Here is a 20824-nt window from a genome sequence, read left to right as displayed (position 1 = left end):
CTGGGGTAAGTTTGTTTCACTAAAATTTATCTGTCCCCAGCAATTACTCTGGTACAGAACTCGCTTCTGTTTTAGATTTTCAGGGAAAGAAAATGTATATTAAGTCTCAGTTCCTTTGGTTAGAAAATGATCCTAAGTATACATTCAGTTTAAACTGTCTGAAGGAAAGAAGAAACCTTTCCTTCATACAGATGAATGTTTTCCCTTGTAATCTAACAACTAGAAATTGAATAGATGTGTGTGTAATTTTAGGTCCCAAATCAAATACCGAATGAAAACCAATTTCTCAGAGTCCTTTCATTATCTGAAAATAAAAGGCAGAAAAACGGCTGTCATAAACAAGTAATTATTTTAATTTTAATGCCACACTTCGTGGCCTGACAGCAAATCCCCTAGCTGCAGTCTGTCCTTTCTCTTATCTGGTCTGGGGAAAAAAAAAAAACCCAAACACCAAACCACACACACCCCCACCCCCCCGCCAACCACCCCACCCCCCCCACCCCCCCCGATAAATCACGTTAAAGCAATTGCACATGTAAATGACTCCTCTGGAAACTAGATACCTTCGCGCTGAAATAACCAGAGGCTCTCCGTGCCGAGATCTAGAGGGTGGCAATTACTGCTAGAACTCCCGAGGGGCTGCGTGCCGCCGCCAAAGCAACGTGCACGCGGAGTTTCAGCTCACCGACTTCGGGCTGTTTTGTCGGGCTTATACCGTAGTCCGCTCCCGCAGCTTATCCGTCCCGGCCCCCACGCTCCGAGAGGTCAGCGGGGCGCGGGGGGCCGGACCCGCGGGCGGGCGGGCGGCCGGCTCGGACCCCACGGCGGCCGCGGGCAGCGGCTGAGCGACGCCGGGCCCCGGCGGGGTCTGCCAGCCCGGCGGCCCCGCACCGCCCGCTCTCGGGGCCGTCGCGGCGGCGGCGGGGGCGGCAAGGCGCGGGGGCCGGGGCAGGCGGCTCAGCCCCAGTGCGCGGCGGCGTGGGGAGAGCTCCCCGGCACAGCCTCCGCATCGCCCCGCTGCACCGGGGCCGGGCCGGGGGTGGGGGGGTGGGATTACCGCCGCCGCCGGCTGGGGGCCTCGGCGCGGGGCCGGGGAGAGGGGGATTAATGTATTAGCGCCGCTCGCTCCTGCTCCTGGCTGGATCGGCTCCGAGACGGGGATTAGCGCAGCGACCGACCACCGAGGCGGGATTTGGGCGGAGGGAAGGGGGAGACGAAGACAAGCGGCCGGACGAGACCCGCGCCAGCCGCCAGCTGCGGCCCCGGCCCCGGCCCCGGCCCCGGGGGGATGCGCCCGGGGGGACACGGCCCGGCCCGGCCCCGCGCCCTCTGCCAGGCGGCAGCATGCGCGGCGCCCCGCCGCCGCCGCCGCCCCGGGCTCCGCAGCGGCCCCTGCTGCCGCGCCCGCGGCCCGCCGAGGAGCCGCGCACCCCCCCGGGGGGCAGCGGGCGGCTGCCCAGCACAGCGTCCCTGCTCCGGGCTACTCTGGTCGGTCGTGGGCGTCTCCGCACCCCGCGGGCACGGAACGACCGCGACGGTCGGAGGCGGCGCGGCAGCTCCGCCGGCACGGGCGGGGGCCGGGGGCGGCGGGTCCCCCGCGCCCCCCGCCTGCACCTGCTCGACACCAGCCCGGTAACGCTCAGCACCGGCGGGGAGGCGGCGCTGGCAGCAGCGTCGCCGGTGAAGAGCACTGGAACGAGGAGCCGCGCCACCCCCACCCCGCACCGGCCCGCCGCCCCCCCTCCGCCCGGGGCTCGGCGACCCCCACCCCGCCGCCCCGCCGGGAGCCGCCGAGGCCCCACCCCTCACCCGCCAGCACCGCCCCCCCCGGGCACCGCCCGCCGCCCGCCGGGGCGGGGCGGGGCTGCCGAGCACGTCGTGGCGGGCGGGGCGAGAAGAGGGGCGGGGAGCGGGGCGCGCCCGTCCGCCCGCCTGCCGTCGTTCAGTCCGGGCTTTGTCTCCGCCTCCGCCGGCGGAGCCGCGTCCCAGGGGCCGGGAAGCGGGCGGCGGGCGCCGAGGGGAGGCAGGGCAGCGCAGCGGCAGGCGGCGGCAGGCAGCGGGAGACAGCGGCTCCCCCGTTCTCGCCGCGCACAGTCCAATGCCCGGCAGCCCGGGGCGAGGAGCGACTGCGCTTTCCTGCCGTGGCACGGCGGGTGCCTCCAGCCTAGGAGTTTTCCTGAAGCAGCCGTCGCACCGGGAGCGCTTGTGGTAGAGAGGGAGCAGGAGGAGACCCCGAAATGACTTACCTCTCGAGGCGCGACTGAAGGGGACTTACTGGAGTGGACCGTAGTGGAATTTGGGTCTGGAGAGGAGTTGCTAACGCTTGTTTTTTGTTTGTTTGTTTGGTGGTTGTTTTTTTTCCCTTGTTCTTCTTCTCCCTGTTCCCTCCCCTCTTCGCCCATCACTGGAAATGAACAAATTGCATTTGCAATTCAGAAAGTAGAAATACTAAATACTCCATCCCCCGGGAAGCACACATGTAGTAATGACAAAGGATTGCAAAGGAGAGAGTGGCTTCAGTTTCCCAGAGAGATCCCCTTAAATGGATTACTAAATGGGACACTACATCAGCTAGTTCTGTCCTCTAGCTGCCTAGATACATGCACCGAAAAGGTACAGTACTCCCCCGTCCGTGTCCCTACCTGATGTTTTGGGGTTGCTCGGAAGGGAAGGCTCCCGGGTCGCCCCGGCAGGCTCGGGAGAAGCGAGGATGGTGCGTGGTTTAAGGCTGGCTGCCGCTTGCTGTCTCGACAGCGTTTGCAGCGCTTAGGGAGGGGGAGAAGAGCCGCCTGCAAGTGCACACGCTGCGCTTGCTGTTGCCACTTTGCAGGCATCTTGTGGCTTCGCCTTTCCCCCCCCCCCCCCCCTCTTTTTTTCTACCTCTCCCCCCCCCCCCCCCCCCCCAACTCCTTAACGTGTTAGCCTTCCGCCCTAGCCCCCTGGCACGGCTTGCATGCGCGGTGCTCGGTCTCCTCTCCGCCTCCCCAGCCCCGAGCCCTGCTCGCAGCGGGCCGGCGGCAGGGGGTCGCGTCCGCCGGGGCGCGGCGGGGAGCGGGGCGGCCGCGGGACGCCGCCGGCGGGGCTGGGGCCGGGGCCGGGGCCACCGCCCGCTCACCCCGGGGCCGCCGGGTATCGTGTGCGGCTGGGTCGGGGAGGGGGTGTCTTTGTTACAGGGACAATGTGGGCGCTCCGCGCAAAGGCGTAACCCCGCGGTCTCCGCGGGGTAGTTGGGTCGCGGTTGATTCCCCCCTCCCCCCAAGACAGGGCTTGCGTTTTGGGGGAAGGGGCCGGGAACCGAGGAAACTTCTTCCTGGGCGCAGCCCCGGCGCTGCCCCGGGCTTTGTTCGCGATCGTGGGCTGGGGTCGCGGGCTCCCCTCCCAGTGGGCAGCGGCCGTCCTCCCCTCCGCTCCGGCCCCGGCCCAGAGGGGCTGCCGGCTGCCCTTCCGCAGCCCCGGGGAGAAGGGTGGCTCTCGAGCAGGGTTGCTCCCTCCGCCCCCATCCCCCCCCCCCCCCTTTCTGCCGGGCGCCCCCAGCCTCTCTCCCGCGGGCCGCTCTTCCCCGGCCGGTGAGCGCAGGCAGGCGGGCTGGACCCGGCGCCGAGCCCGGGCAAGACCGGACCCCTCGGGGCGGCCCGGCGGGCGGGGAGCTTGGCGGGGCAGCCCGGCTCCTCTCCCTCGGCCCTCGCCCTGCCGCTCCTTCGGCCCCTCTCCTCCCTTCGGAGCCGGGACAGCCGGGCGAAACGGCGGAAAAAGAGAAAGTTTTTATAAGGGGGGAATAACAGATCCGGCCGGCACAAAGGAGTTTCTGTTCGGCCAGTCCTCCCAGAGGGGCTGCGGGCTGGCGGCGTGGCGCCCCGCGCCGCCGGGGAGCCCCGGGGCCGGCGGCGGGGCGCTTTCCTGCCGCTGATGCTGAGGTGGGGAGGGATGCTGCGGAGGGGACGCGGTGCTGCGGAGGGGAGGCATTCCCCCCCCCAACACACGTACACACCCCATCCCCGTGTATGCGCGGGCAGGGAAGGCTCCCAGCCGAGGGCGAGATGGCGTTAGGAGCCCTGGCTGCGGCTCCGCAAGAGCGGGAGCCCGCACGTCCCCCCGGGCCGTGCTCCCGCCGGCGGTGCGCTGGGGACGCGGAGCCGGGGGAAGGGGGGGGGGGGCGGCGGAGGCTCGGGCAGCCCCCCTGGGGCCGGCTGAGGGTCAGCACCGCCCCGCGCTCCGCCGGCGGGGAGGGGGGCGAAAAGTTTGACTCTCCTTCATCACGCATGGGGAAAGTACCTGCCTGTAGCGAGGGCTCGGCCGTCCCACCGCCCCTTGCTTCCTTCCTTCCTTCCTGCCCCAGGGAGGCGTTTCCCGGGGGTGGCTCCGGCCGGCGTGCGAGCGGGGGGCTGGCGGGGGACGCGGGGCTGAGGCTGCAGCCCGGTCAGTCGCAGCGGAGATGCGCCTCTGCCCGCCGCCGCCGCCTCTCTCCTGCCTGGCTCTTCCCAGGGTGAGTCGCAAGGCGGTAACTGCTGGGTTTTCCTTAGGCAAATGGCTCTGTCTTTTTCTAAGCTTGACCGCTTGTTCAGAGGGAAATTTGTTCTCCTGCTCCTCTCCCGAGCTAATTGCAGCTTTTGAAGTTTGTAAACATGCGCGCTTGTGCCAGCGTCTGTGCAGCGCGGATATCTAGCTGCTGTAGGCAGAAAATGATTCACTAATAGAACGGCAGGAATAAAGGCTTCAGTCAGTCCTGTGATAAATTGCAAAGGACTCTAATTCCTGGCTCTGCAAGGCGAACGCTTGATTTTTTTCGAAGAAGCACACGCGGCTTGCAGGTGTTGTAAAATAACGGAGAGCTCAACCGTCCACAGCCGTTTTCTGTCACAGGGCTGCATGCCGTGGCTTTTTATTTGACATAGATTCTGCTAACTTTCATTTAGTATGGTTCAGCAACGGTATTAATTATTAAGCTAACCTCAAAGATGGTAGCTGGAGGTGTGATTTTCCCACAGTCTTTGCAAAAATTAGTTCCGTGCCTGCTTTTAGTTTGCATTCATTTAATCTAAGTGTCATCCAGTGAGCCATTCTCATCCAAGTAGTTTTTACTTGGCGGGTAAATCCTTTGGCATCAACGGTGAGAAAGTCCAGCAGAGTCAGGCTGTTTTAATCACAGAACTCGTGGAGATTTTGAGGACTCTATGGTGTTTCTCTCAGACTAAGATTTATGTAGCTGTTACCATGTTCAGGGCTGCCTTTGCCATTTGTTTTCAGACCAGAAAAGCAAAATTATCTTGCTCTGGTTAACTTCTGTTTTGTTTGGGTGGGTTTTTTTTGTGTTTTGTTTTGTTTTGTTTTTTTTTATAATGAGGCTAATGTACATCGTGAGGAAATTTGAGGCTGCTCCAGCAAAACCCCTTTCTTCATGGAATTGCCTAGTACATGGTTGAATGCAAATACTAGCTTCAGTAAGATCGGGAAGGTTTGTCACTCTTAAAAAAAAGCACAGTTGCCAAGGCATTTCACTGTCTAGGGTATAATTTTATCTAAAAGGAACCTGTTTTTAATATGGTAGCTTCTCATAAGGTATAAGACAAAGAGAATATATACTAACTCTCTTTAAAGCCAGACAATTTCCTATGCATAAAAACATTGATTTCCATTCTCCTCCACTCTTCACTGGAGAAAATCTCTGGCTTTCATGGAAATATAGTTCAGGAGCAGAATGCCCAGATGAGGTTTCTGTTGGAATGCTAAATGAATTTTAAAATAGTAAGTAATACCATAAAGTATATTTGCAACACTTGCTTTTCATGTAGTAGGAATTGAATGCTTGAAGCATGGGTAAATACTTACAGGGAAGATGAATCATATGGTCACAGATGTTCTATGTATTCTCAATTAGTCTACATTAAAACTGTATGTTCTTACTTAATGACAAAACCAACCTTATCAACTGAACTCATACTACTTGAACCAAAAAATAATTGGGCACTGACATGCACGAGAAGCGTGACTAGGTAACATCTCTAGTTACTTGAAGATTACAGTGAATATTAGCCATAATCCCCTCATAATGTTTGTAAATAGAGGATCGCAGTTATTGGAGTTTAAGACCGAAGGAGATAGGTCGGGCTAAGGATGAGGAGTTGCCTTCATTGAATTTTTGAAAAGGGAAAAGAAAAGGAGAGAGATCAAATTAATGACCTGTGATAAATCCAGACTAAAACTGTTTGCATTAAAAAGGAAGTAGGTGATTGTGAACTTGCTTGTGCATGTTTTGTGAAGGGAAGGGGAAATTTGTCATCTTGTTTTGAAGAGCCATACATAAATACACATGAAAGGAGCTTGCATGGTTTACAGCAGGGGAGACATAAAATGTTTTAGGATTAAATTGACCTGAGCTAATACATGCCTCGCATCCAACTTGTTTGCAAGAACACATTGTTATACTACCCAAACAAATGTTTTGTGTATAGTACCTGACTCCCATACACTATAGCAGAGTGCTGAAAACAAACAACTGGGTAAATTCTGGAAAATAACATTCAGCTCTATTAGACATAGCATATGCTAGAGAAAAGTTGAACCATACTAAAAGAAGTTTTCACTATCCAAATTTGATACAGATGCTGCAGTATTTCACCTCTTACAGCCCTTATCCTTCCCAGTCTCGTTCACCCAAGTAAGCTTTGCTCACCCAGCGAAGCCTTGCTTCCTTGAGTAATTTTCTGAGAGTAAAGGCAGTTGCTGAAATTTTACTCAAATAGGGACTTTTTTTCACGTTTAGGCCCCAATCTGAAAATACTGTTCTCTGTTAGGAATCAATTCTTGGTAAGGACCTGAAGCTATGGTGCGAGTACATTCACTCTGGATCGACCTTCAGTGTTAAGTCAGACCAAGGTCTGCGTGTTACAGAGCAAGTCGCGTCTGACAAATTGTGACAGGCTTTGTCTTGGCTGGGCAACAGAAAAATAAGAGGAATAAGCAACGCTTTTTACTGGTGACTGTTTGAGCATTTTATGCTCATTAGTTCTGTGCATCAGGATTATTCTGAGGTAGGTGAGGAGTACACAGAGATCAATACAGTCCGTGGTAGCATGGAATCTGGCTGCTGATCAACAGCATACAGCAACCATGAACAGAGTTCAAAGGCAGAAACAAGCAGCTAGGGGGAAGCCTGGGCCTGAGCCTGACACCTTTCTGAAGGAATATTTTTATTTTTGGCCTGTCATACCAGTCTTCTGAATGAGGAACAGCTTAGATGTGCGTAGGGTCTGTTAAGGCAGAAGCGGACTTCTCCAGTTCAAGTGCAAGCCTGCCAGACCGGAGTTTGCCTGTCTTTGTTTTCTTAACGTGCTGTCTTGTGAGACAACTAAACCATTACCTATGGTCATGGAAATAACCAAATGTTCACATTTATACAATGTTAAGGGATCTTTAATTGTCCATGGTGAACGATGCTTTGGTTTTGGGTCTTGACTGCAAGGTGGCAAGTATGGCAGCACAGCTCCAAGGTACTGCTTCAGGATTTAAAGGGAAGAGTGCCACCTACTGTGTTATAATTATACATATTGCATGTCCTGCCTGTCTTCTGCGGGTCCCCATCGTATTTTAGCAGCTGGAAGACATGAAAGGATTCAAAATTAAACATGGTATGGAAACTGAGGGATTTAAAAAAAACGTAGAAGAAAAGAGGTATGCACCTACAACTTCAGGGTATTCTGGAAGTCTTAGGAGGGGCTCCTTGAAAGACAGGCATAGAGGCATTTGCAGGTTTTGCCGCTTCAGATTTACAAGGGCTGCTAACAATTAGTAGTGGAGCCACTGGAAATAGGGAAGGGGATGAGAGATTTATGCCTCCCCCCATAAAATAATCATATTCTCGGCTTTCATGCACCAGATGAACATAAATGAGGCTGCCAGACTTATGCCCTCTGAAATCTAAAGTTTAGCTCCAGCTATAGTTTAATAAAAAAAGGAAGTAGATACCACTTTTTAAAGAAAACAGCTTTCCAAAAAGGAAGAAGAAAACGAGAAAAACCCAATATGAATTACGCCGTAATTCGCTGCAAAACCTCTTGAAGTGTTTCCCAGTATAGAACTGTAGTTATTTATCAGCCAAAAGGAGGGGTGTACTATGTTCTGTGTGAATATAGAGTCATTTTTGTATGAAAGGAATTTTTCCCCAAGCCCCAAAGTGTTTCTTTAGTGGCTGAAATAGAGATGTAAAATGAAGTAGATAAACCAGCTATTAACAGAACTGCCAGTTGCTGTATCTCTAGAGTGAAGACATATGGTAATTCACTACATTCAGTGATGACCTTTCCTTTAAAAGTATTGTTAATAATAGGCATTTCTATATCGAGTATTTAGACTAGATGCTTGAAATTCACATATCATGGACTACCCCATGCCGTTTTTTGGTGGTTTTTTTTTAGCTACTGACAAACTGCTACTGAGGAACTTTCTACAGAAATACAGTTTTACAACATTCATGCAATGCTGAAGTTAAAGTTTCTGGGGGCAGATGCACAGCATTGCAGCATATCATGCGACACGGCAGCATGTGTGCTGTCCTCGGTATGGGAAGCCTTTGGCTCCTTCTCCCTCACCCTCCCCAGGTAAAGCCATGCCTTGACTGCAGGGTCACACACCCTTTGTGTGACGCACGCAAAAAAGCATTCTGATGCTTTTATGAGCTTTGTAGCCAGTTGCCTTTAGTGAAAACGTAACATTTATGAAAGTGGAAGGAAATAAAGAATATTTTTATTACACCCTTTCACCTTAGCCTGAGAGTGTCTAGTGGATGAGGACTATAGTACTCGTATTTTTACTGGAGATAATAGTGGAAGTTTGATTATGCGGTTGAGAAAAAAAGGTATTCCTAACCCTCATCAATTTTGCAATGACCCTGACAGACTCACAGGGCCTTCTAATAATGAAAATGTGTAGAGTATATAACAGATATGGTCGGGTGTTCCAGTTCAGCGGGTGGAAAAAGTACTCTCTCATATGAATCCCCAACACAATAGGAAAAACTGTGTCCAAATATATTCCTGGCTGCAGCAAACATTATTTCTACTTTCTTATCTCTGTCTGCTCAGCTTCGCTCAGATGTTCTATATATTGAGTATTCCTATGTATGACTTTGATAGTCAGATGGGGAATCTGCTATGTTGGCTCCTTCACCATTGTTCATGAACATTTATCCACTACTTGCACTCGAGGCAGCCGTTTATTGAAATGTTAATGAGAATTTGAACAGTTTATAGTTCCATAGTATATTTCTTTTTTAGCAGAAAAAAAATTGCTGTTTTGTTGATGCCTTTCGAAATCTACTTTTTATTGGTGGATTGAGATGGATTCTATGCTAATTCCTCCTGCATTCCTGAATTATGGCCTAGCTAGGCACTGTCGCTGGGATCTTCATCTATTAATCATGGAAGCTGCTTGCTTATTCGGTTGCCATAGTTTCAGTGCCTCAGATAGTGTTGGGGTGCCTTGGGAAAGGCTTGAGATATACTCGGACTTGCAAGCCTTGCAGTTATTTTGGCAGTAGAAGAGCTCTGAAGGAAGAGAGAACAGCATCCAATGTTATTCAGAGTTGGACTGAGGGAGGAAACTTCTGGATATGTCTCTCTGGACCTTGTTATGTGAACGTCCAGCTGATATTTACTCCCAAGATTTGCTTTTTGTTTTGTCTTGCTGGTAAAACTTCAGAGACTAATGGCTACCTTTATCCATTGCAAGGGCAAAAAAAAAGGTTTTCATTAGTTCTGCTGATAAATGGTTGGGTAAATTAGGGCATTTAGGGTTTCCTAAGCAATCTGGGTAATTTGTTTTACATTCTCTTTTAACCTAGCTACATACAGCATGACATCATGTTTGAGACTGAGTTAATGTTTATTGTTACTTTAAATTTAATAAAATGACAGTAAGTACCCTTTTGTTAGCTGCAGAGCAGCTTGAATTACAAAGTAGAAAAGGGGAAGTAAACTTTTTTCAGACAGAACTAGTGCTCTTTCAGCACTGTGTTGGCATTGGCAGTATTTTTTTTTTTTAAATGTTTCAATATCTGTTCACAAATTCAGCATTAAAACATGCATACTTTAAGAAATGTGGAGCTGTGAGTAGTCAGAAAGAGCTTTTTTGACAAATGAGAGTAATAGTAAAGTAGTAAATAGGTCTAACAGGAAAGTAGCTGGAAGACTGACTTGTCAATGTCATGCTGAATATTAACTGTTTTGTCAGTTACGGGTAATACAAAATGATGCACAAACATCTTTCACGAAGCAAATCATGGTCTCCTTTTTCTTTTCCCATTGGGAAAAAAATTTTCATCACTTCTGTGTGAGCAGAAGCCTCACATTTTAGTAGATACTTAAATCCCATTTCTCTTGCACTTTACGTTACAGTGTCTCCAGAATTAACTGATTTCCCTCCAGCTCTAATAAAGCAATTTGGTTCTTGCACAGATAAGCTTGATACGTATCTTCTGTTCACACACACACAAAGAAAAAGCTTTGAATATTCACATCAAGCAAAGAATCATGTTAAAAGCTGTGCAGTTTAGATTAAAGAATTCAGTATAATTGGAACTAATCTGGAAAAATTAGCCACTTTTTTTACTCTCAGATGGTTAGCTTGCATTCAAAGATGAGTTTTAAAGCTTCAGCTTGGGACTTTACTGCCCAATCTTGTCAATTTTTCAAGTGAGATCAACAAGCAGATTGAGAATGTGCCTGTTATTTGTAATCCACCCTCAGGAGCGCTACCAACTGAACAAATTGAAGTCCAAAAATTTCACATGAATTTTAAAGATGACAAAGCTTTGTTTGCTGGTAGATGCACAGTAAATTCGTATTTGTAGTTTTATACTCTCACATAGTACGGAGGTTTCTGTTTTATAGTCTGGATGTAGTGCACTCTGTTGTATATGCATATTTTACATAAATTAATCCCAGCCTTTTTTCCTGTTAAACGCAAGATGTGCATGTATCTAGCAGATTGACAGTCTGATAGAACAAAATAATACGCCCTGGTCATTTTGTAGTTCCCTTTCGAAGGGAGCTGGTGATTGCATAAAAAAATTGTTACAGTGGAAAAATATCTTAGGTCAAAAGCTGTGGAGGTACAAATTCAGTTGTGTTTTTCTTTTCAGGATTTATTGTACTCCATTTAGTTTCAGGGTAGGTATAGAATTGCTCTGTATTCAAATTAATTTAAGCAGTTCTGTAAGGTATGTTTGTGCATTCTTTAATTAATGATTTTTATTGCTTATTATTTATTTTTTACCTGCAAGAAACAGAGGAGTGAGTGATAAGTGGTTGCGTAGTCAGGATAGAGGCCCAGTCTTGTTCCCGTTGGAGAGTAAAGAAGAGTTTCTACTGAATGCCTCAGCAACAAGCCCTTACTCCATTTACATTATAGTTCAGTACAGTTCTTTCTGTTTGTTCGTGGTTGGTCGCAGAAGTTCCCCAAGCAGCTGAATTTTAGCATCGAATGTGCTAACCTCATCAAGGGAAGAAAATAATAATCTCTGGGAAAGCAGTTGTTGTATTTGTGTCTTTTTAGCAGTGTTAGGGAGTTTGCTTTGCAAATCTTGCACACGTGGAGTAGCATCTTGCTGCCTGAATATTCCTGGCAGGCTAAAGCTTGGCTTGGGCTGCGTGCTCACGAAGGGACATGAGAGAGAGGAAAGGTGTCCCCCAGCTCAGCCTCAGCGTGCCCGGTGCCTGCAGCTGGTCCCTGGCTGTGGGGAGAGTACCCCCCGGCCCCGCGCGGTCCTTCGGAGCGGGTGGGTGGCGAGGAGAGATGGGCCGGCGGCTGGAGCCCTGGCCCGCGCGCGGTGCCTGGGAAAAGCCACGGTCGCCGTCGGTGCGGGCCGGGAGGACGCTACTGCATCCCGTCCCAAAATGCCAGAGCGAGGAAAAAGGTGGGATGGGATGGGATGGGATGGGATGGGATGCCTTTGTGCCACCTGGAGCTGCTTTTCTGCCGCTTGCTTTACACGCAGGGTACAGCTCAGCGTCTGCTGCCTGATGGCAAAGGAGAGGAGGTCGAGTCCCACGGGATTATCTTCCGTGACTAGAACTTCACGCCATGAGCATGGTGAAATGCAGCCTGGTATTTGATTCAAAATGCCTTTTTTTTATTATATAGAGAGGATCGCAGGCTGTTTAACTGCAATCTTGAACTTTGGGTCATAGTCTTTATAGTACTGGCTTTTTGTCGTAGCTCTCTAATGAAAGAAGAGCATCATGCATTAAAATAGACTTCTGAATTTAGTTTTCCATGTGAACAGGATTTGGTACTATGTGTATAAATTTATAATAGTGTTCGACCCATTCTGCTTCTGAGTAATTTGTACTTACTAATTACAAATGCACAGCTTTTGCAATTAGAACTTACTGATCCTAACCATGTTAATCAGAAATGACCACAGTTAAATTGATTTTTTTAAATTTACTGTAGTCTGTTATAGCAGCGTGATTATATAACATATTTTTTAAGGACTGTGTCCATGCAGTAAGACTTTCTTTTATAGAAATACAATGCGCAGAATTTTTTTTGTTCTTGGAAAGCAATTAATATTATCAGGTTTCACGGAGAAGTAAGAAGACAAACTTTTTTCTAGTGGTTCTTTGGGATGCTTTTTTTCTCAGCTGGTGAAATTATTCTTTAATTTGAATAGGAATTTGTTTTTCTTTAAAAAGAAATCGAGAACTGAATCCTTAAAGAGCTGCTGTGGGAAGAGGAAAGATTTTTGCATGAGCTATTACACTTTTTCATTATTATCTGCAAGGTGTTTCCTTTTAATTCTGTTGTAGGGAAGTTCAGCATGTTCAGATACACTGATTAATTCCGTCACGAGACGCATATATTGTAGGGTGGTGTCGTCTCTTTTACTTTATCCTGTTCTAAGCGTAAGACCTAGAGATAATGCCAGCACACTTCCTTTCCCAAGATTTAAAAAAAAAAAAATAAAAAAAATTCCTTTTCGTGCTCAACAGCATGTATAGTCCGAAAGGCAAATTTAGCCAACCTGGAGCTAATAGCCTGAAGGTGTGAGATGAAAGCTGGTGACTGGCTGTGAGAATAATGCAGTTTTGATTTGTCAGAACATTTTTCTTAGAGTACTACATACATGTGTTAAACTATCTATCAGAGAAAAACTGCAAAAATAAAAGGTAAAGTGTGGAATAGAGTAAGTTCTCTGACACACAAATTCTAGTTCCTTTTCAGTGCACCCTTTACATTTTTTACCAATTGTTTTTGTTTGTGTTCATCCCTTTTTGTCATAAGCTCTCTTGTGTAGCTGAAAACCTAGAGGTAACGTCATTTGCTAACCCAAATAGCACCCAACTCAAATGTTGTTTATGTAGCAGAGGCAATTCAGCCAGGCCCTTTCTGGTAACATGTTGGTGCAACTAAATGCTGGTGATGTGCTGCAGAAGGGTGGAAAATGTAGACTGTATAATGACTGCTAATGTTGGAGAAGGAGTCTGTAAGAATGCTTGCATTGATTTACCTTGAATAGCAAATCAGCTCTTTAGACTTCTTTCTTTTTTTCTTTTTTTTTTTTTTTTTTTTTTTTTCCATAAATGGTCAGTAATCTGTTTTAGTTTGAAATAGATGAAAGAATTCGTTGTTGTCACAGTCAAAGAACTTAAAGAACTTTTCAAAACCTGGAACACCTACACAGATGCTTACACCACTGGTTTTTTTAGAGGACTAATCCTGACCTCCTTCTTTGTGCCAGGCTCCCAAGATCCAAATATCTGGATTCCCAGCTGTAAACCTTTATTCAAACAAGTCGCCTTAGCTTACATGAATACATAATCAGAAGCAATTACATTGCTCATGTAGATAGGTGCAGAGGAGCTGGGCCGAGGCACAAAAATATGGGTTAGCAGGATCTAACTTTTGATCTGTTAAACATCAAACAGAAAAATGAGGGCACAGTTTTGCTTCAGATTGCATGTCCATATTTATTTCACCAGGCAGGGGATTTGTCTAGAAAACCTAACCTCCGACTTGTTCATGTTTGTCACACAAACCTTGTTGACTTCAGTAGGAGTTGTTAATTACCGAAATTTAAATTCTTTGGAGGAAATTAACTTATGACCATACCAAAACCATCAAGAAGACATTGTACTGTAATGGCATCTATACACTGAATTGATATTTTAGCTTCAAAGAGTCTAGTACTGGAAATTTTTCAGCAGTAAACCAGCAGAGCATGTGTTAGTAGGGGGGCTGGAGTGCTACTTTGCAGCTACGCTGCCTACTTCTAGACAACCATCATATGACAGCCTACTCTAACAACTACCCTCATTTAAAAACCAGGGTTGTGTAAGAAGGAGCACAACACTTTTACTGAAATACATATCTGGGGGGAGGGCCTTAAAGATTTCAAGGGGTGGAATTTACTGAGAGAGAATCCATTGTATTTTCATTGGGTTGCGTGTCAAAGCCTGGAAAGAAGAGGCAAGTAACTTTTCTCACCATTACATAGTTGCCTCAGAAATTGCTACAGATTTTAACAGAAAAAGGCCTTTCACTTTTTGACACAGTTTCTAAATGCAGGGGTACAGCTATAACTAATAGTATGCTGTCTAGAGTAACAGAAGAAGAGCTTGGTCACATATTTTTATACTGAAAGGGAGAAATGCTTCTTTCCGACAGTCTGTTCCGCTGGGCTATTTACATTGTGAAAACCAATAGGAAAATGCACTGTACTTTTTCGTTTGCATGTAGCCTGCCCTCTTGTGTTTCAAAATCTCAGTGCAGACGCTTCAGGGTAGTGAAAAACATGGAACAAAACCAAGGAATGATGGACACAAGCCATGCTCTTCAAAGGCACTGATTTTGTCTGTGTGTGTGAGTGTGTGTCGTCTTGCTGTTTGCAGTATAAGAAGCAATATAGTTTTCAGCTTTCTTAGACAGAGACAGAGACATTAGAAAGTGGGTTAGCCAAACTGATGTGCAGAAAAGCTCTAGGAGTGAATTCGCAGCGATGGGTAAAGGCCGTAATGCACATGATTAAAGTGAGACATGCTGCCTACACAAGGAACTGCTAACAAGATTCTCTCACAGCTTTCATGTCTCAGCCCTGCTTTTACAGAAAATAAATTCATGTTTAGTTTCAGTGGTTGCACGGTTTTGCTCAGCCCTACAGGATAGATAAGACAATCAAACTACACAAGTGCAACCAGTTGAACACAAAATAATACAGCTTACACAGAGCAGAAACAGTGACTGTGCGCATTAGCAAAACGGTGTCCGAGGTTAACGTTTGGTTGGTCTTATCTTGAGCTCCTGTTATCTTACTGTTTAGTTCTTCAATAATCACAGGGAGCTGAGGCTAAAAGCACAGATCAAGTTAAGGCAAATTAGTTGAATTTTTGAGAGAGAAGGGAAGACAGAAAGAGATTCCATGTCCTTTAAACAATATTTTTTTTTCCCTCCTGTTCAAACAGGAGGGTAGAAATTGCTTCAAGCTATTAAATAGTTTCTGGCAGTAGTTCCAGCACTTCCCCTTGCTTGTATGGAGTATATTTTCTGTATCTCAGAAGAGTATTTAAATACTCTCTTATGTTTAAAGAAGCTTCCAGAATTTAGAATTATATAAAGTTTTTGCAAGATGCAGAAAAATAGACTGCAGCAGCTGTATGTTGTTCCAGTGTTTAGAAGAATAAAGAAATAGTAATTTAAGTAATTCTTTTTTTTTAAAAAGTGACTTAGAAATCAGCTAGAAATATGTTTGACCCACAAATCTAAGGCTGTTTTAATTTTCAATTTTCCAATCAATTTTTTTAACTTCTTGAGAAATAGTGTGCACCTGGATTTGGATTTTCCCTCAGGTCAATCCCATGTGAACTCAGTGCTTATTTTAAACCATTTCATTTGTGTCTTGCTTGAGACACAGCATCTTGCAGACTTAATTTTCTTAACAATAGTCATATTATGGACCCATAACAGGTAAAGTGCAGATTCTGAAAGTGGTGCTTTTAGCCATCCAAGAGTTACTTTTGCATTTAGGACTCGAGCCCAGGTGCTCAAGTCTTAACAAAAAGAACTTGCAGGGGTTAGCGGGTTTTTTGCGTTTTTTTTTGCCAAGCAGCTGGCATTGTGTGCAGAAGAAAGGTGACATGGTCACAAAGAAAACACCTAGTTCTTCAGTCTCATCTGATCAGGTCTCACTTAAAAAAAAAAAAAAAAAAAAAAAAAAAGTGAGTTGCGTGTGCTTAAATGTGCAGTGGCTAAAATGTCTAGAGACTCAGAACAGAAACAACTCAAATGCATACAGAAATAAATCAGACATGCCAAAAGAATTATGAAAGATTCCAAGCTTTCTCTTCCTGGGTATGTCATGAAGGTGATGCACTGGAAATGCATTGGTGATGCAGGGAAATTCATTTGCAAATGAAGATGTTGCCTGATTGCTTCACTTGCACCTGTTACCTGCTAGTAAACCAGACTTTTCAGACCAGGCATTTGTTTATTTAGATTTCTACTTTGTGTGAGTTAGTAACTTCAGGTTTGGAGAAGTTAAGTCTGGAATCTTCCAGTTCTTCTCAGTACAAACCACAGACTGTGTAGGCATCTGTCCCAAGCCCATCTCAATACTTGCTACGTAGCCTGGAAAATAGGGAGGTTGTACATTGGAGAGGGTGTTGGATTTTCAGTGTGACCAGCACAAGGTGCAGAGAGATGGAGAATGTGTTGTAGCACCAAGTCATCTTGCCAAGAGTGCAGTCCCAGCAGCGCTGGCTCCATTGACATGCTGCCAGCCCCGGCTCAGGTCTCGCCAGTTCAGACAAGGAAAAGGTCTTTCTGCAAGTCTGTGGGGAAACCAGTTAGGATGAAACAGAAGTGCCACTGAGTGACAAGGCAGCTCTTACTAACTAGGCTGATTATCTTCCAAGAAACAGGTGGGATACTCCATAAAATGTTACACTCTCATGATGAAACCTGTGATCTCCTAGGAACCTATATGGTATTTCCACAGATATCAGCAGGTGTGAAACAAGGGCACTGTCTGTGGCCATGGCTTTGGCTTAGAAAAAACACTAGGGCGCCTTAAAGTGACTGCTGTCATTCTCTGCTTTCAACTCCATTGCAACTTTATGCTATAGCATGGGATATGAAAAGATTAAACTTTTTTGTGGAGCCTGCAAGATTAAAGACAAGATGTCTCCCTTAACTGCAGGAAAAATCCTCACTTTTTATCAGCTAAATGAAACCTTCTTCTTGAACCGAGTACTTCATACCTAATATGTATTTTCAGCATTAACTCAGGCAAAAGATGGGAAGCTGTGTTGTCCTGCTGAAGGATATATTGGAAGAGAATAAGTAATAGAGAATTTATCTACATCAATATTTGTGGTGTCTTTGAAGTGTTAATAATATTTGGAAAAGTTTGTATGTCAGGTTAATGCCTGTTCTGTGAGCTTGTGAGACAGTTTGCAAGAAAGCTATGAATAGTTTGCAGATTTTGGGTTTTTTTCCCCCATAGCAAAACCGCTAAGATGGTCCAGGTTGACATCACTTCATCTTGACCATATTCTTTTGGCTGAAGCTTCACTCAAAATATTTTAATGAAGAGAAAGATGTTTTTGATAGGTGCTCCCCAGTTAATTAAGTTGAAGTTAAATTTATGGAGGCATATCAGTGGTTTTGGCATGTGTACTCTCTCAAAAACATTATCTTTGAAAAGATAACATCATGACTGAGTAAGTCAACAAGAAACCCGTAAACCTTGAAATTACGAGCAGATACAGCTATGGTACCATACTGCTCTCGCTCGATCCCAACTACCCCCACAAATGGTGGGACAAACACAGATATGTAGAGTAACGTTTAAGGAAGAAATGGTTATAGGCAGCAAGAAAAGTAGCTGTAAGGTCAAGGCTGAGGGGTGGAAGGTTTCTAGAAACAGAGGGATTAAAGGAATAGCTGTAGGTGTATATCCATACTGGTACAGAGGGACAGCCGAAGTGCCAAGGTATAGGAGGGGAGGGCAGGATGAAAGTGCTGTATTTCACTGCTCGCTCTACCTTACAAACTGGCAGTATGCTGTGGGACGATTCCTTTCTGATGAGCTGTCATTGCCTAAGTATATAGGAAGCTTGGAGTGGAAAAAACAGATGGCACATGGGAGATGCAAGTGACATCGTTTGTCTCTCTGCCTGATTTCTTTACCCTTCATAGACAATTTGGTAGGTGGGGGAGGAAGAAAGCCCAGATGGGACTCTTCTCTGTCCCCACACCCTCCTCCTTGCCCTGGGAAATCTCACGAGACTCCTTCGAAGGTTTTCCATCATTGCTGAGCATCTCGAATGATTGGCATGGAAAAGCGTTTTTTCTGCGGGAGGAGAGATTGACACGTAGCAGTGCAGAGAGAAGAGGCACTGAAAAGAAGTACAGTAATCAATTTTGTTGCAATAAATCTTGGGCAAAGAAGTGGAAGGAGGCTTTATAATACGTGCATTTTGAGGGAAGCTGCTAATGGGTTGTATGATCGCCTTGCTGCTAGGCCAATGGTTAGTTGGCATGTTTGCAGCCATGAGGGAAGAGCATTGGCACTACCCTTTGCAGCTGGCTGGTCAGCTGGCTGGAATAAGTTCATGGCTTTTGGCCAGTTTCCACTGAACTAGTAAAACTTCCTTTAAAAAATATCCCCGCACCTGGCACTGTTTAGGAAAATTGTGGGTAGCCTCAGTGGGGAAGCAAAAGCCTAGCTCAATGCAGGGGTTGAAATTCCTAAAAGTTAGATTTTGATATATTATACCTTTTTAAGAAACATGGCAGCCTGTGTTTTTGAAGAGAGGGGTTTTGTGGGTGGGGAAGGGAAAGGGTGGCTCTGGAGTCAGGAGGCCCCCAGGTCTCTGCTGGACACAAAACTCTTGCCGAGATGAGCAGGACTTGCCTTTGTGCAGGCGACAAGTATAGGCTTGGTCTTTGTAGTAAGGGAAGAGTAACGTCGGTGTGAGGATCATCATTTTAAGGTGTGATTGTCATGCCGCAGCTGCAGCTGCTGATGTGCCAGGAGGCGTGTGAAGTTCAAAGCCCCGTTTCCAGCTCCGGACCTGGATGTCCGCAGAGGAAAAACCTGCCGAGACAGCAGCTCTGGAGCGAGCCAGGAGTGCAGCACACCAACTGGGTAGTACCAGGAGGCAGGGCAGTATGTGTGGGGGCTCTGCCTGCATTGTGACGAACGTGAGCAATCTGGTGTTTGTCACAGGTCTTAAAACTAAAACTGAGTGTAAATAAAGAACGCTGCTGCAAGCAAGCAGGATTTTTATAGTGGTTTCCAGGAATGAAATCAAACCTAAACTGCGAGGGAAATAGCCTCTGCCATATTCAAAGTTTGTGTACAGAACTTTTCAAATAAATGCTCTGTAAAAATGATTTAATTCTGCTGTGATTATGAACTTTTGCAAACATGCTGTTTCACGTTACTCTCTTAAATAAATTTGATTAGTAACAGCTGTGACTCCTCAAGTCCCCCAAATTTTATTTTCTCAATAGAAGAGAGTTTAAGAAATCCTCAAATTATTGTAAATGAAGATTTTGTTTGTATTTTAAGCTAAAATGTGCTTGACAACATCCCAGCAATAATTAGGTGCACACGCTCCTGCTTGGAGAGGCTGCAATGAACTGCCTTTAGTTCGGACAAACAGTCTTTTCAGTTCCCGGAGCACCTTGTGAGTATTAGTTGCTGCATGCCGAACAAGTACTAAAACCTAACCAAGTTATAAATGGTGCTGCTCAGTGACAGGCTGTTTGAACCCAGAAGCAGGCTGCAATGGCTGCATTGTGAATTATCCCCCCACCTCACCCCATGCTGTACGGGCTAAGCCCAGACACTTGCCCCCTCCCACACCCCCCTATAATCGCATATCTTTTCTGGTGGTAGTGTTTGTTTACTACCCGTGTATGTGTTGAAGGGGTGGTGCTCCGTGGGACAGGACAGCCCTCGGATGCTGAGGACATGGGTTGTCTTTCCCACCTGCTCCTCACTCGGGCTGAAAACACGCCCAGTTAACGGAGCAAGGATGTGCTCAGCCAGTTGTGCTCTGTGCTGTTGAATGCATTGTTCGGCTTCCCCCCAAAGGTGCCAAATCTCACTCTACAGCACAGTGTGCTGCAGAGTTTTGCCTTCATCAGAGGGCAGAGTTCCCTGGCCCCAGTTCTGCCATCTACTGCTATTGCTGCCAGTGCTGGGTGGCTTTCCTGCGTGTGTGACTGCAACCTACTTCTCTGCAGTCCTTGATGTGAGCAAGGGCTGCAGGCATACTCTCCTATACAGCTTTTCTGCTAATGAGCTTGTCTGCTAATTAAATAGAAAGATGAAGTTGGCAATGTCTTTGGTATTTATTCTCAGTGTGGCCCTTTTGACTTGTTTAGAGTTTCAGGGTGGTCTTGAGGGAAGAGATCTGGTAAGCAATTGCTGAGTTTGTATTATGCTTTATCAACATTGAAATAAAGTCTGTAAAATATTGTTTTGTTCCTTCTAAGCCAGATAATGCAATATAATTTTAGAAAAGTAAAGCTTAACCCAGACCAAACTTACAATTTAGAAGCAAAAAAAGCCACGTGGGAAGGGCCTTTTGTGAAATTTATTAACGTTTTTGTGTATGCCACGCATGCTCAGCGACATCTATGATGAATGACAGTCAGAGGTTAAATAGCATTTATTACACACTTCTGACCACCTTACTTGCACTTTGCTTCCTAATTCTCCCTCAAGATTACATTAACCATTTCAGCCTCCTTGAACAGCTTCAGGCAGCTGCCATTTCCTCAGAGGGAAAAAACCCCAACGCAGCCCAGGATAGGAAGG

The 20824-nt window shown here is 46.7% G+C and overlaps 1 protein-coding gene across 4 annotated transcripts in view; it reads left to right on the top strand.

The window, feature by feature from the left end:
- The first annotated feature begins 2054 nt into the window (after nucleotides 1-2054).
- The window catches only part of SEMA6A (semaphorin 6A), a 112593-nt gene continuing 93823 nt past the window's right edge, over nucleotides 2055-20824 (top strand). For 3 of the 4 annotated variants that reach the window (XM_049795730.1, XM_049795729.1, XM_049795727.1), the window contains exon 1: nucleotides 2055-2613. The gene's annotated coding sequence lies outside the window, so the exon portion shown is untranslated. Of the gene's footprint in view, nucleotides 2614-4317; nucleotides 4484-20824 lie in introns of those variants that run through there. The other variant, XM_049795728.1, reaches the window with a different exon arrangement.

The sequence above is a fragment of the Accipiter gentilis genome, chromosome Z (genome assembly GCF_929443795.1).
Source record: "Accipiter gentilis chromosome Z, bAccGen1.1, whole genome shotgun sequence".
Classification (NCBI taxonomy): Eukaryota; Metazoa; Chordata; class Aves; order Accipitriformes; family Accipitridae; genus Astur; species Astur gentilis.
Note: the sequence above shows the minus strand (reverse complement) of the source record. Positions and strands in the feature narration are given on the sequence as shown.